The sequence below is a fragment of the Phyllostomus discolor genome, chromosome 1 (genome assembly GCF_004126475.2).
Source record: "Phyllostomus discolor isolate MPI-MPIP mPhyDis1 chromosome 1, mPhyDis1.pri.v3, whole genome shotgun sequence".
Classification (NCBI taxonomy): Eukaryota; Metazoa; Chordata; class Mammalia; order Chiroptera; family Phyllostomidae; genus Phyllostomus; species Phyllostomus discolor.
In genome coordinates, this window is record NC_040903.2 from 182,482,472 (window position 1) to 182,495,389 (window position 12,918).

Here is a 12,918-nt window from a genome sequence, read left to right on the forward strand (position 1 = left end):
ATTCTGCGCGAAATTGATAAGTAATAAGTAATGATAAGCAACACATCTTATTTGCCAGTGCACCAGAAAGACCACTGCCAACCTTTTAGTGAAGAGCAAACTTACAAGCAGGGATTCTGGCCAACCTGTCCTTTCTGCTGCAGCTTCTAGTAATTTACTCCGGCTTAATGAATGCCCACCAGCTGGCAGACACACACAGCTTCATATTTGCACACAATTTATTTGGGTCGGTTTTTAATTTTTCTCTCTGTTTGAAGCTACAGTCGCCTGAAGGAGAATTCAGAGAGAAACTCTGGAGACGGAGGAACGAAATGGTTCGTTTTCCAGTGATTTCTGGGGAAGAATCTGGGACAGGGTGAAATGGAATACCGTTTGCTTAAGGTGTATATATATGTACACACACACACCTCATCCAGTGTGGAGGGCCAGGTGGTGTTTCGGAAGGAGGGAGGTGCAAGACGAAATCAGTTTGGGGGTAAGGAGAGAGAGAGAGAGAGACAGGAGAGAAGAGAAGAGAAGAGGAGAAAAGAGAAGAGATATAGAGATACTAATGAATGGAGTTCCGCAGAGCCTCCAACTCCGAAGCTCCCACACCACTTAGGTGCCCAACATTATCTTGGGAGGAAAACTTCAGAATCCCCGGCCAGGCGGACGCGGGGACAAACCAGAGCGCGCAGAAGTCAAAGGCAGAGGGCGCCTGTCCCTTTAAGGGGCTGGTCTCCGGGCTCCGCCGGCCCAGACGCCAGGACGTGCCGGGGCCGCCCCGCCCCGTGCCGGGCGGCGCGACGGCACCTGAGTAACTGCGGCGGCGGCGGTGCCTCGGAGCGGGTGGCTCGGGCAGAAGTGCCTGTGCCGTTGTGTCTTCCCCGTCTCCTTTCCCCGTCGCGCAAGGTAAGAGAAACCCGGCCGCGTCGGCCCCGGGCGCTGGCCCCGGGGACCGCCGGGCAGGGGAGGCTCTGACCGCGGGGTCCCAGGGCGGGCCGGAGGGCAGCACCGGTTGGGGGGCGCGGCCGCGGGGCCCGGACACCGCCCGCGGGGTAGGCCGCGGGCGCTCTGTGTGTGCCGCTGGATTCCTACTCCGGAAGGGACTCCGGGGCGGGCGGGCTCCAAGTGTCGCTCGGCCTCCCTGGGCCGCCCAGGGCCCGACCCCAGCCTTGCCGCGGCGCTTCGGAGCGCGGTAGAGGACTCCCCCGGGACATCTCCCGAGGGCGAGGTCGGCGGAAGAGGGCCCTGGGGTGACCGAGGCGCCTATTTTTAGCTGGGCCTAAGGGCCCCCGGGAGGGAAGACGGATTACCGCCTCTTCGCCTGGTGGATGGAGGGAGCGCGTCTCCGGCGGCGTCCCTCGGCCGGAGCTGGGCCATGCTTACGCCATGCTGGAATTCCAGTCCTCCCCGCTTCCCCTGATACTTAGCCAACCGGCCCTCGCCCCCTTCCCACTGCCCCGTCCCTTCGCACTGTACGTGCCCCCGGTTCTAGGTTGGGGGCGGTTGGGGACGGGAAAGCAGCATGAAGGGAGAGTTTGGAAAAATAGGTGGACCGCCCTCGAGACGGGGGAAGTTATCCCTTCCTCTCCCTGAGGGGTGTGTCTTCCTTACTGATTCCCCCTCCCCCTTCAGTTTCCAACAATGAGATTTTTGGCGTTGGGGACTTAGGGAGAAAACCAAGCTGGCAGCCTAGAAAAGGCTTTCGGTAATCAGACACCTGGTGTGGGCTCTGCAGCCCCGCACGTTGGTCGTGAAGAAGCATGTTTGCACTAGAGACCGGCTTCCCTGGAAGCGGTTAGCGGCATCTTGACCTCGTCCAGCTGCCCTTGATTAGGTTAAAGACTGGGCTGTTTAATCTTAGACGTTATTTCTAGGAGGAAGGAGGAGTCTAAATTCGTAGTTGGGCCTATACCAGAAAAGGATTTCTTAGCAAGCACTGCCTTAATAGTTGAAGTTAACTTCGAAGTTGTGAGTTCTTTAAGATCCTTTGAAAAGTGTAGACACCCGTAGCCTGCTAAAGATAAACACCTTGGGGCGGACTAAACACTCTGAATTGTGTAGCAGTTGACCTAGAGTTTGAGTTCTGGTTAATTACATTGCACTTTTTCTCCCTACCTGTCACCTAGTAGGCACCTCGCAACACTCTCCAGTTTGGCTAAGGTGTTGTAGATGAAACTGGAATGATACTCCCAAGAATCACACTGGAGCATTCTTTAGTTGATCTGAATTTTGGGTGTACATGCCTTGGTATAGATTTTCATATTGTGTTCTCTGACGGAAAAAAAGGCTCCACCCAACCCCTTTAGTTCAAGGATTTAGCAAGAAATAGCTGGACTTACTGTGTGTAGGTACTAGGATAAATTCATTTATCACTCCTTCCCCGAGGTTAAATTAGAAATCTCCTTTCCAATTTGGTAGCGTGGACAGTGATAGCAGTACTACTCCATCACGTGAGCTTAGAGAATGACTTGTTCTAATTTACTTTTCTGAGACTCATACTGAAACTTAAAATATAACAAAGCCCAATGAAAAATTTTCTTAAATGTATTAAGCACTTTAAAATTATAAAGGATATTGAGTATTATTTAACCTTGATGATTCAGGGTTATGAAGAGCCATTAAAACATGATTTTGTTTCCAATTTAATTTTTTTGTATCTTCCCTTAATATCAGCAGTGTTTCCTGCTTGGTGTGTTTTCTTGGGTCTTTCACCCCAAGCCTCCTTCTAGTTTATAGGCTTTAAACTTTTTAGTGGGGAGAACATTTCAGTAATTAGATGGTAAATAACAGTCTATGGTGTTTCTAAAGGACTTAAATGAAGGATTTTTTTTTGAGGCTTAACTTCTAAAGGACGTGTTTTAGAGTTGTTACTATCAGTAAATTCTTGACTTTTACTTGAAATATATTGAAGATATATTTTTAATCTCATGTATATTATTTCTTATAGCAAAGGAAATTTTAGCCTAAAATATTTCACAGTACTTTGTAAAAAATTTAAGTTTTAATAAAAGTTAATTGCTTCAGGAAGGTTTGGGTTTCCTAGGAATCTGATCTAATATGTTATAAGGTAATATAGTGAGACCATGCTTTAAAAAACACTGAAATATTGGAGGATAACATTTTATAAACTGTTTTTTTGAAAATAAATTCAGAGTGTATGTAGAGGCTAGAAGCAAGTAGCTGTTTCTTTAGAAATGACATTGATGATCACACTTATGCATGAATAGATTGGAGTTTCGTTACATCCTTTCAGTTTTGTGAACATGACTTTGGGTGTTATGATCTTAAAAATGTAGTGTATGTGCAAATCACAGTAAGAATGTTGGTGTAGTTAAGAATATAAGCTATTTGTCCTATAAGCAGTGCCTTAAACTAAGGGGAAAAACCGTAAGTGCCATGAACTAAGGAGCTTGATTAATTTAGCCTTTGTATCTGAGCTCTTGAAAAGGCAAAGTAGTGACAGTTTGTAACTGTTTGCATGCCAGGCTTTTGAATTGGTGCTTAAATGTTTTTTCAGTCTTTGAGAAAGATGGCAGTGTGAACATTCAGGCTTTTTTTTTTTTTTTTTTTTTAATGATATAGCTTTTTAATTGGTTTTCTGTTAAAAAGATAAAATAGGCAAAATATACTTTTAATACTAAGAATACTTTTAGTAGAGACTCCAGAGGGAAATATAGTATTCCTAGGAAATCTGTAAGAAATGTTCAACTCTTTTTTAAAAAAGTTATAATTTAGTGATTTTACATATCACCTCAACTATTACTGGCTGATTAAGAACTTTTAACTTGAAGTTAAATCTTGTTTCAGCAAAGCGATTTTTATACTAAGTGAAACTGTTTATACTCCCCTCCTTTCAAGATACTGCTTTTTAGATTTCTCTTCTTACTAATTGCTTTGCTTATACTGTCTTTATGATTTGTCTTCTACTCTTGAGGTTGGAGTGTTTAGTCCTTGGTTCACTTTTCTTTTTATATGTCCCTGGTGATCTCATCCATTGTCATGGCTTTAAATACCTATATGCTGATGGCTGTCATGTTTATATCTCCAGTCCAAACTTTCCTGCTGCACCCCACCTTTCCACTTGGATATTAGGTCAACTCAAACTAAACTTCTACATTCCTCTTTAAACCTGCCTTAGGTACAGGCTAATTTGTCTCATTTGATGGCCTCTCCATCCAACATTCAGGCAAAAAACCTGTTTGAGTCATCCCTGACTTATCTCTTTCTCACTTGGCATTCTTGGCTCTGTATCATCTTGAAAATATATCCAGAATTAAATCACTTCTTACCACCTCCACTACTCGCTAGGCTGGACCAAGCCATTCTTATCTCTTGCCTAGATTTCTGCAGTGAGTCTCCTAACTGGTCTTACTGCTTCTCTCCCTACAGTCTTTTTCAGCATAGCAACCAGATCATATCACTTGTCTCTTCAAAACCCTGCAGTGACTTTCCATATGCTGAGTAAAAGCCGAAGTCCTTATGACCTACAAGGCCTTCCAAAAGTTGGGTACTCCTACTTTCCCCATTACCCTTCACCTCTCTATTTAGCAGCTACTCTGCTCCCCTGCTTATTTTCCTTCAGCCCCCAGTGGCTGTCTAGGGCCTTGACACTGGTTGTTGCCCCTCCTTAGATCATTTTTCCTTAAGATGTTTGCATGGCTGACTCTCATGTCTCCTTCAAATCTTTGCTTTTGAAATGTTTTTTCAAAAGGTCTGTCTTACTTTACTGTTTTATTTCAAGCTGCCCTCCCCTACTTATGATCTGTACCATGCTTGGTTTTTCCATGGCACCTGTCACCTTCTAACAAACAATATAAATTCTGTGTTGATTGTATTTATTGTTTCTTCTCTCTGCCCCCAGACTCACACTATACTGTAATCTCTCTGAGGCCAGGGCTTTTTGTCTGTTGTTTATTGAGGGTTTAGGGCAATGGTTGGCACATAGCATGTGCTCAATAAAGGCTTATTAATGACAAATGAATGAAACCCTTACCCTGCAGTTCCTTACTGTGGTGGATATCTCATTCTTACACACATGTAGTTGGCTCCTTTTGTAGGAACAGTGAGAGAGAAGAAGAAAAGTGGCGCTGGAGCCCTTGGTGGAGGGAGTGATGTAAGAGTGTGGTGGAGGAGACCTTCTTGCCAGCCCCATGTGATTAGGACTGTTGGTTAGATAATTGGAAAAGTTGATTAAATCAAGAACTGAAAATATCTGCACACCTTAAGTGTTTTATTTTAACTGAAAACACTTATCTGTTTTATTATGTGGATCAGTCTCTTGTCTTGGTGGGGGGTGGGTGGACTGATCTTTTTTCTGTAAATAATACCCTAAAAACATTGCTGATGATTTCTACTATTGGTTTCTTTACAGTGGAATCAAAATGTAGGCACTGGAAACTTTCCAAGTTCAAAGTTGTTCTAGATTTTTCCATTACTTCATTAAGGCCTTTAGTAGGATTCAACTAAATTTTCATAACAATAGCAGCTTTCATCTTCATATTCTCATATTTAATGGATTTAGAGGAATAAAAGTACATAGGAGACTACTAGCTGGAATCATCAGCTTTCTGTAGACACTATTCCATGTATTTTTACCAAGGGGAAAATTCAGTGAGAGGTCCTTTGAATGGCTTCCATGTTAAATAAGTTTTGTAGGGGCCTTAAGTTCCTAGCTGCCTATCGTTACTAGAGGAGAATGTCATTTATCTACATTTCTTTATTTTTACTCTGAATAAGATCTATAATTATCAGAATTTATGATTTTCATATACATTATCAAGAGACCTGATGTTCTGCTACATGTTCATTGGAAAATGTGGGGCAGTTATTATTTATTCTTGTACACGAGTCATTTAAATTGTCAAGGGAACAGTCTGATATGGCATAATAAGTTGGAAGTCATTAGTTAGGAGACCTAAGGTCTTAGATCTTATTAACTCTAAGGTTTTTTTTTTAGATTTTATTTATTTATTTTTTTGGAGAGGGAAGGGAGGGAGAAAGAGAGAGAGAAACATCAATGTGCGGTTGCTGGGGTCATGGCCTGCAACCCAGGCATGTACCCTGACTGGGAATCGAAGCTGCGACACTTTGGTTCTCAGCCCGCGCTCAATCCACTGAGCTACGCCAGCCAGGGCTAACTGTAAGGTTTTATTTTATTTATTTTTTAAAAGATTTTATTTATTTATTTTTAGAGAGGGAAGGGAGGGAGATAGAGAGATAGAGAGAGAGAGGGAGAGAGAGAGAGAGAGAGAGAGAGAGAGAGAGACACACACACATCATTGTGCGGTTGCTGGGGGTTATGGCCTGCAACCCAGGCATGTACCCTGGCTGGGAATCAAACCTGGGACACTTTGGTTCCCAGCCCGCGCTCAATCCACTGAGCTACGCCAGCCAGGGCAACTCTAAGGTTTTTATGCAAGTTTCTTACTGCTCAGTTCTTCCATTATAGAACGTGTGATGTAGTGAAAAGAGCGTGGGTGCTAAGGAGTCTAAAGAGCTTGGGTTTGAATTTGGCTTTGCTAGTTATTACCACCTACTGTTGTGTAAACCACCTATCCTACTTAACGGGCCTGAGACTCATTTGCCTTGCTTATGTTATCTTAGTAGTTGCTACATAAGTGATAGCTAACCGAATGCTTATTTGCTGCAAGGCTCTGTAAATACTTTACAGTATCATTTAATTCAGCCTTATGAGATAGGTACTTTTGGTGGAAACTAGTGAGGCAGGCTAAGTAATTTGTTCAAGGGGTAGAGTAATTAAGAGGAAGAACCTGAATTTGAACTGAGGTAGAGTCTCTAGAGCTCCTTTTCACCCATTGAGCTATTTTATAAGAATGCTTTCCAAAAAAATAAACACTGTCCATGTACAGTTACCTGATGTTAGGGGCTGAACAGCTACATTAAGGTTATTAACATCCCCCCCCCCTCCCCCCCGATACACTTTTGAAGACTTAAAATTTTCCAAATGGAGAAAATGGTAAAAGCTACTTAAAATCAAATAGTATAAAATGTTTTATATAGTAAGCAATAGGTAGGCTATGATCCTTTCAGTTTCCAAGAAGTAATTTTTTCAGTCTCAGTCCTTGTGTATATGCATTATGGGTTACTGCCCTGTGATCTTTTAGACATTGCTTAGTGGTTGTCTGAGAAAGGCCAACCCAGGTCACCCTACTTAAAAAGCATATCCTCTGTTTTTTGTCTTAGCCTTATTTTTCTTCATTGCACTATGGACCACTACCTAACATTATTATATATGCCTCTTTATTTGTATGCTTGCTCTATGTCTCACCTATAAAGAATATTAGCACTGTGAGGCAGGAATTTTGTTCATCACTGTGAACTATATTTCTGGCACTTAGGTCATGCTGAATTTGATGAAAAGTGAATTGCCCGCTCTTTGAAAATAGGGCTCAGTGAGCCTTCTGTTTTACTTGTCATTTGTGCCATCCTCCTCCTCCGTTAGCATGTCTAGGTGATTTATATGGAATGACATGTAAAGTGAGATTTCAAGAATAAGTATTTCAAGTTTATTCCTGAAAGTGGAATGTAAAAAAAAATTTAATATGTGAATTTCAGCAAAAATATTTCTGTGATTAGTACCAGTTAATCTTGTTGATTAATAATGTAAGTGTTCTGAGTGAAATATGTACATAAATAATTCAGTGATTGCATGTATTTAGATCTAGTCATGTTTGAAATAAATCTGAACAAGCCAAGATGGACACTGAAAGCCCCCCAATGTTTTGAATACTATGTTGCTGAACGTATAAAATGTTTCCTTCAGTCTTTAATATATGCACACACAGGTTGAATTCATTTATGTGCTTATGACCTATACATCCTTTGTTTATTGGGAAGTCATGTTCTTTTGAAACATTCTCCATGATTATTTTACATAGTTTTCATAATCTGGATGTCTGAGGTTGGCTGAATGTCATGATTCCTGATTTCTCAAGCTGGTCATGTCATTTCATATTCTTATTTTAGAGTCCATTTTCAGGTATTGTGGTGTATTAATCTTTGTGGTTGGTACACTTTGATGAATGGGAATAATTTCTTAAACGGCTTCCACTTTGACTTAGATGTTAATTGTGATTTTAAGTTTAAATTGGATCCTTTGTTAAAGTGGCCTAGTTCTTTTGCTCCCTAGTTATTTTTTTGGGGGGGGATGTAAAATTAGAATATAATTTAATGTAACAAAGTACATATTTCTGAGCTTGACATTTTTGGAGCAGTTTTCAAGTAAAATATACTTAAGATTAGCCTTGGAATTACATGTAATTACCTTGTCTGTTGGGAGAAGGGGAGAAAAGAAATAGTTTATAAATATAAATTAGTTGTAAAATGAGAAAGGCTGAATTCTTGTCTACTCTTCTAGCATTATTTACCTGACATAATTAAGGAATCATATTCCATATACTTTTAGTTCTGTGTAACCTTCATTTAAGCAAAAAGTCCCAGCAGCATTTAAAAATAACATACTACTTTTGGTGTAAAGAGAAATTTTAGTGATTACTCTTGGATACTATGTCTATCTGATTTCTTAAGGTAGATTTGTGTTAAGTCAAGAAAGCCCTGAGTGTTTTCTGTAAAATTTTAGTAGTTTCTTATTTTAAAACATTTGCTTTTAATTTTGGGGGGGGAGGGGTTATTCCAAAGTACAACTTTCTAGAGGTTATTTGGCACTGTTCATAATTGTAATTATGTAAATTTAAGAGGCAGGGAACTATATGCCTCTTTGCTTGTCTTCTTAATTTACATTTACCTCTTCCTACTTTTTGTTGAACATTAAAATGAATTTTGAATGATTTAGGTGTACAAGAGCATATAGGATGTGTCTGTACAGTTTAAAGATTAAATATAAAATGAATACCTGTATTCCAAATACCTGTTTACTTTTCCTTCAGCATTCTAAAATTTTTTTAAAAATATATTTTGTTGATTATGCTATTACAGTTGTCCCATTTTCCCCCCTTCACTCCCCCTCCACCCTGTACACCCTCTCCCACCCACATCCTCCCCTTTAGTCATGTCCGTGTGTCATACTTATAAGTTCTTTAGCTTCTACATTTCCCATACTATTCTTACCCTCCCCCTATCTATTTTCAACCTACAATCTATGCTACTTATTCTCTGTACCTTTCCCCCCTCTCTCCTCCTCCCACTCCCCTGTTGCTAACCCTCCATGTGATCTCCATTTCTGTGGTTCTGTTCCTGTTCTAGTTGTTTAGTTAGTTTCTTTTGGTTTTGCTTTAGATGTGGTTGTTAATAATTGTGAGTTTACTGTCCTTTTACTATACATGTTTTTTCTGTATCTTCTTTTCTTAGATAAGTCCCTTTAACATTTCATAAAATAAGGGCTTGGTGATGATGAACTCCTTTAACTTGACCTTGTCTGAGAAGCACTTTATCTGCCCTTCCATTCTGAATGAAAGCTTTGCTGGATAGAGTAATCTGGGATATAGGTCCTTGTCTTTCATGACTTGGAATAGTTCTTTCCAGCCCCTTCTTGCCTGTAAGGTCCCTTTGCTGACAGTCTGATGGGAACTCCTTTGTAGGTTACTGTCCCCTTATCTCTTGCTGCTTCTAGGATTCTCTCCTTCATTTTCACCTTGGCTAATGTAATTATGATGTGCCTTGGTGTGTCTCTTCTTGGGTCCAACTTCTTTGAGGGTCCCTGAGCTTCCTGGATTTCCTGGAAGTCTATTTCCTTTGCCAGAATGGGGAAGTTCTCCTTTATTATTTGTTCAAATACGTGTTCAATCTGTTGCTTTTCCTCTTCCCCTTCTGGTACCCCTATAATTCGGATGTTGGAACATTTAAAGATGTCCTGGAGGTTCCTAAGCTACTCCTCGATTTTTGAATTCTTATTTCTCCATTTTTTCCTGTTTGGTGGTTTTTTTCTTCCTTCTGGTCCACTGTATTGTTTTGAGTCCCAGTTTCCTTTCCATCACTATTGGTTCTCCGTGCATCTTTCTTCATCTCTTTTATGGTAACCTGCATTTTTTCATCTAATTTGCACCCAAAATCAACCAAGTCTGTGAGCTTCCTGATCACCAGTGTTTTGAACTGTGCATCTGATAGATTGGCTATCTCTTGGTCGCTCAAAAGGATGAGTCCTGGGTCATTGATCTGTTCTTCTGTTTGAGACATGTGTGTGTGTGTGTCTCTCTCTCTTTTTGGTCTGGTCACTCCTGTTACAGTGAGGGGTGGAGCCTTAGGTGTTCACTGGGGCTGGGCACCCCAGTCGCTAGATTGTGACGTTGTATGTGGGGGCGGGAGGGGACAATGGCAGTAGCTCCGTTCTCCTGGGACCTCATTCCTTTCTCTGGGATCCTGGGTTGCGCACTCTGCCCTGGTCCACAATCATGGCCTCACTGGGTCTGCCAGCTGCTGCTTGCGTACTCAGGGTGCACCTGCTGCGATCTTGTGCGCCCCGGATGCCTTACACATGCTTGGTTGCCTTATGCGCCGAGTTCTCCCTGTTTGCCGCACCCCGCGCCCACTCCTCCTCTCCGCCCCTCCTACTGGTCTGGATGAACGGGTCTACTTCAACTTCTTGGCTGTCCGACTTACATTCAGATAAATTCTCCGTCAGTTCTGGGTGTTATTCTGCCTCTGAATTGTTGTTGTTCTAATCTTGGTTGTGCGTGGAGGTACGGTGTGTCCACCTATGCCTCCATCTTGCCGGAAGTGCTAAAATTTTTTCTTTAAAGTACATTTGAAATAATACTTATAAAATATGTATAAGGTAAAGAATAAAGGCACAATGAATAGTCTTATACCTAATACCCAGTTCGAGAACGTTGTCCTAACTTTTCATTTCTTTATATGCTCTTCCCTGCCAGAGGTAACTACTGTCTTCATTACATTTGTTTTTTAAAAAAATTTTGCCACATCTATTTGTATTTCTAAATTACTGGTTTTTTTTTTTTGTTTTTGAACTCTGTAAATGGGATCCTTCTAATATGAGTTTGTTTGCAACTTCCTTTCTTCCCTCAACTTTATGGTTTTGATATTCTTTCATCATGTTGTGTATAGTTATAATTCACGCATGTTCACTGATGTATAAACTTTCATTGTATGAATAGTTTTCAGTTTATTTATTACCTGTTGATTGTGTGAAATTAATCCAAATTGGAGTTGGGAAACAATGAAGAGAGTGCTCTCACACATGTACTACTCATTGAAACTTACTTTACATACCCCAGCAAGAAGAAGGAAGACTTTTCTCTTTCTCCAGCAATGGCCTAACCTGTGAGAAGCTGCCATAACTCTGAACTCCTGATTTTCTCCAACGAACTCTTGTTCAAAAAAGCCCCTCACAGTTTCCTCCTTTCCTCTATGAAAGAATGTTCCCTGCATTTTCTGGACTTGCCTGGGTTTGCCATAGCTTGCTTGTCCTGAATTGCAATTTCTCTGCTGTTCTTGAATAAACTTGATTTTGCTGGCTGAATTGCTTACCTTTTTCTTTTAAAAGACTGACAGGGCATTTAGATAGTTTCTAGTTTTCTTTTGCTGTTGTAAACAATGCTGCTATGAGCACCTTGCATAGGTCTATTGGTGTACTTACACCCACCCATCCATGTTTTTAGTGTAGAGTTTTTAAAAACTTTTGTAATCATTTGCAGTAAAAAAGAAATTTTGCATTATGAGTCTTAGTATATTATCATATATATAACAAGTTTATATGACAAGTTTCTTGGGCAAAAAAATCTGTGATGCTAGTTCATTTCATTAAGAACAAGGCTGTTAATCAAACCCTGCTAAAGGTTTGCTATCCCTTAGCAAAGTTGGTTTTTGCTATCCACTAATGAGCTGAGATTTGCAGTTTGAATAAATTGTTTTGGATATTATATCTAGACAGGAGTACAATTACTGAATTGTAGGAGAGGTACATTTCCAGCCCTACTACTGTTGCCATATTGTTTTCCACTGTATTGTATTAGTTTATTCCTCTTATTAATATATATGTGTGAAGGCTCCACATTGTTGCCTGTGCTTGATATGGCAGATACTAAAGTCAGACAGCCTATTAGGTATGAATTGATATCTTGTAAGTTTTGCATTTCTGCGTAGGGAGAGGAGACATCTTTTCAAATATTTGCTGGCCATTTTTGTTCCCTTTTCTCTGGAATGGCTGTTTATTTTTCTGTTGGGTTTTTCTTTTTGATTTATATTTCTTCAAATGTTCTGAATACTGATTCTTTGCTGATTATCACAAATGCCTTTCACTTTGTGGCTTGTTTTGCTTTCTTATGGTATCTCTGTTAATAAAAGTTAAGCGTTTTAAAGTTAGTTGAATTTATCATTATTTTCCTTTTATGATCTGTGCTTTGTGTCTTAAGAAATCCTTTCTTAACTCAAGGTTGGAAGATATTCTTGCATGCAGTCTTATGAAGTTTTATGTGGTCTTTCACAGCTTTTCCTCTGGAGTTATCTTCCTTTTTATGATACTGTTTTCTCCAAAGTTCTGCTGTATAGCATTTCATTTTTTAATGGGCTAACGTGTGAATTTAGTAGATTTTAAAAAATAATTCTTTGAGTTACTAGTTTTAGTTACTGCCACAAAGTAGTATCTTTTTGTACTGGGCATTTTGCAGTTTTACCATAGCGCACTGTGTGGGTGAGCTGTGTATTCAGCTAGTACTTGGTGTATAGACATTTAATCTGAGGAATCAGATCTTCAATTTTGGAAAATTTTTAGCTTTTTACATATTTTTCTTTTATCTTTTATTCTCTTTTGATAGACCTATGTTGATAGACTTGCATTAAAGTTACAATCCTGAATCTGATCTGGCCTTTAAATTTACCAATTCATAGGAAATTGAAAAGACAACAAACTTATTTAATACTGTGGGGATGCCATCAACAAAATTCATACTTGGAATCTCCAGAGGACCCAACTACCTGGTTTTTCCAACCCAGAATTCT

At 40.3% G+C, this 12,918-nt stretch overlaps 1 protein-coding gene across 10 annotated transcripts in view; it reads left to right on the top strand.

The window, feature by feature from the left end:
- The first annotated feature begins 754 nt into the window (after positions 1–754).
- The window catches only part of KTN1 (kinectin 1), a 110,785-nt gene continuing 98,621 nt past the window's right edge, over positions 755–12,918 (top strand). For 4 of the 10 annotated variants that reach the window (XM_036010285.1, XM_036010280.1, XM_028508269.2 and 1 more), the window contains exon 1: positions 756–891. The gene's annotated coding sequence lies outside the window, so the exon portion shown is untranslated. Of the gene's footprint in view, positions 892–12,918 lie in introns of all 10 variants that reach the window. The other 6 variants (XM_036010278.1, XM_036010279.1, XM_036010281.1 and 3 more) reach the window with 3 other exon arrangements.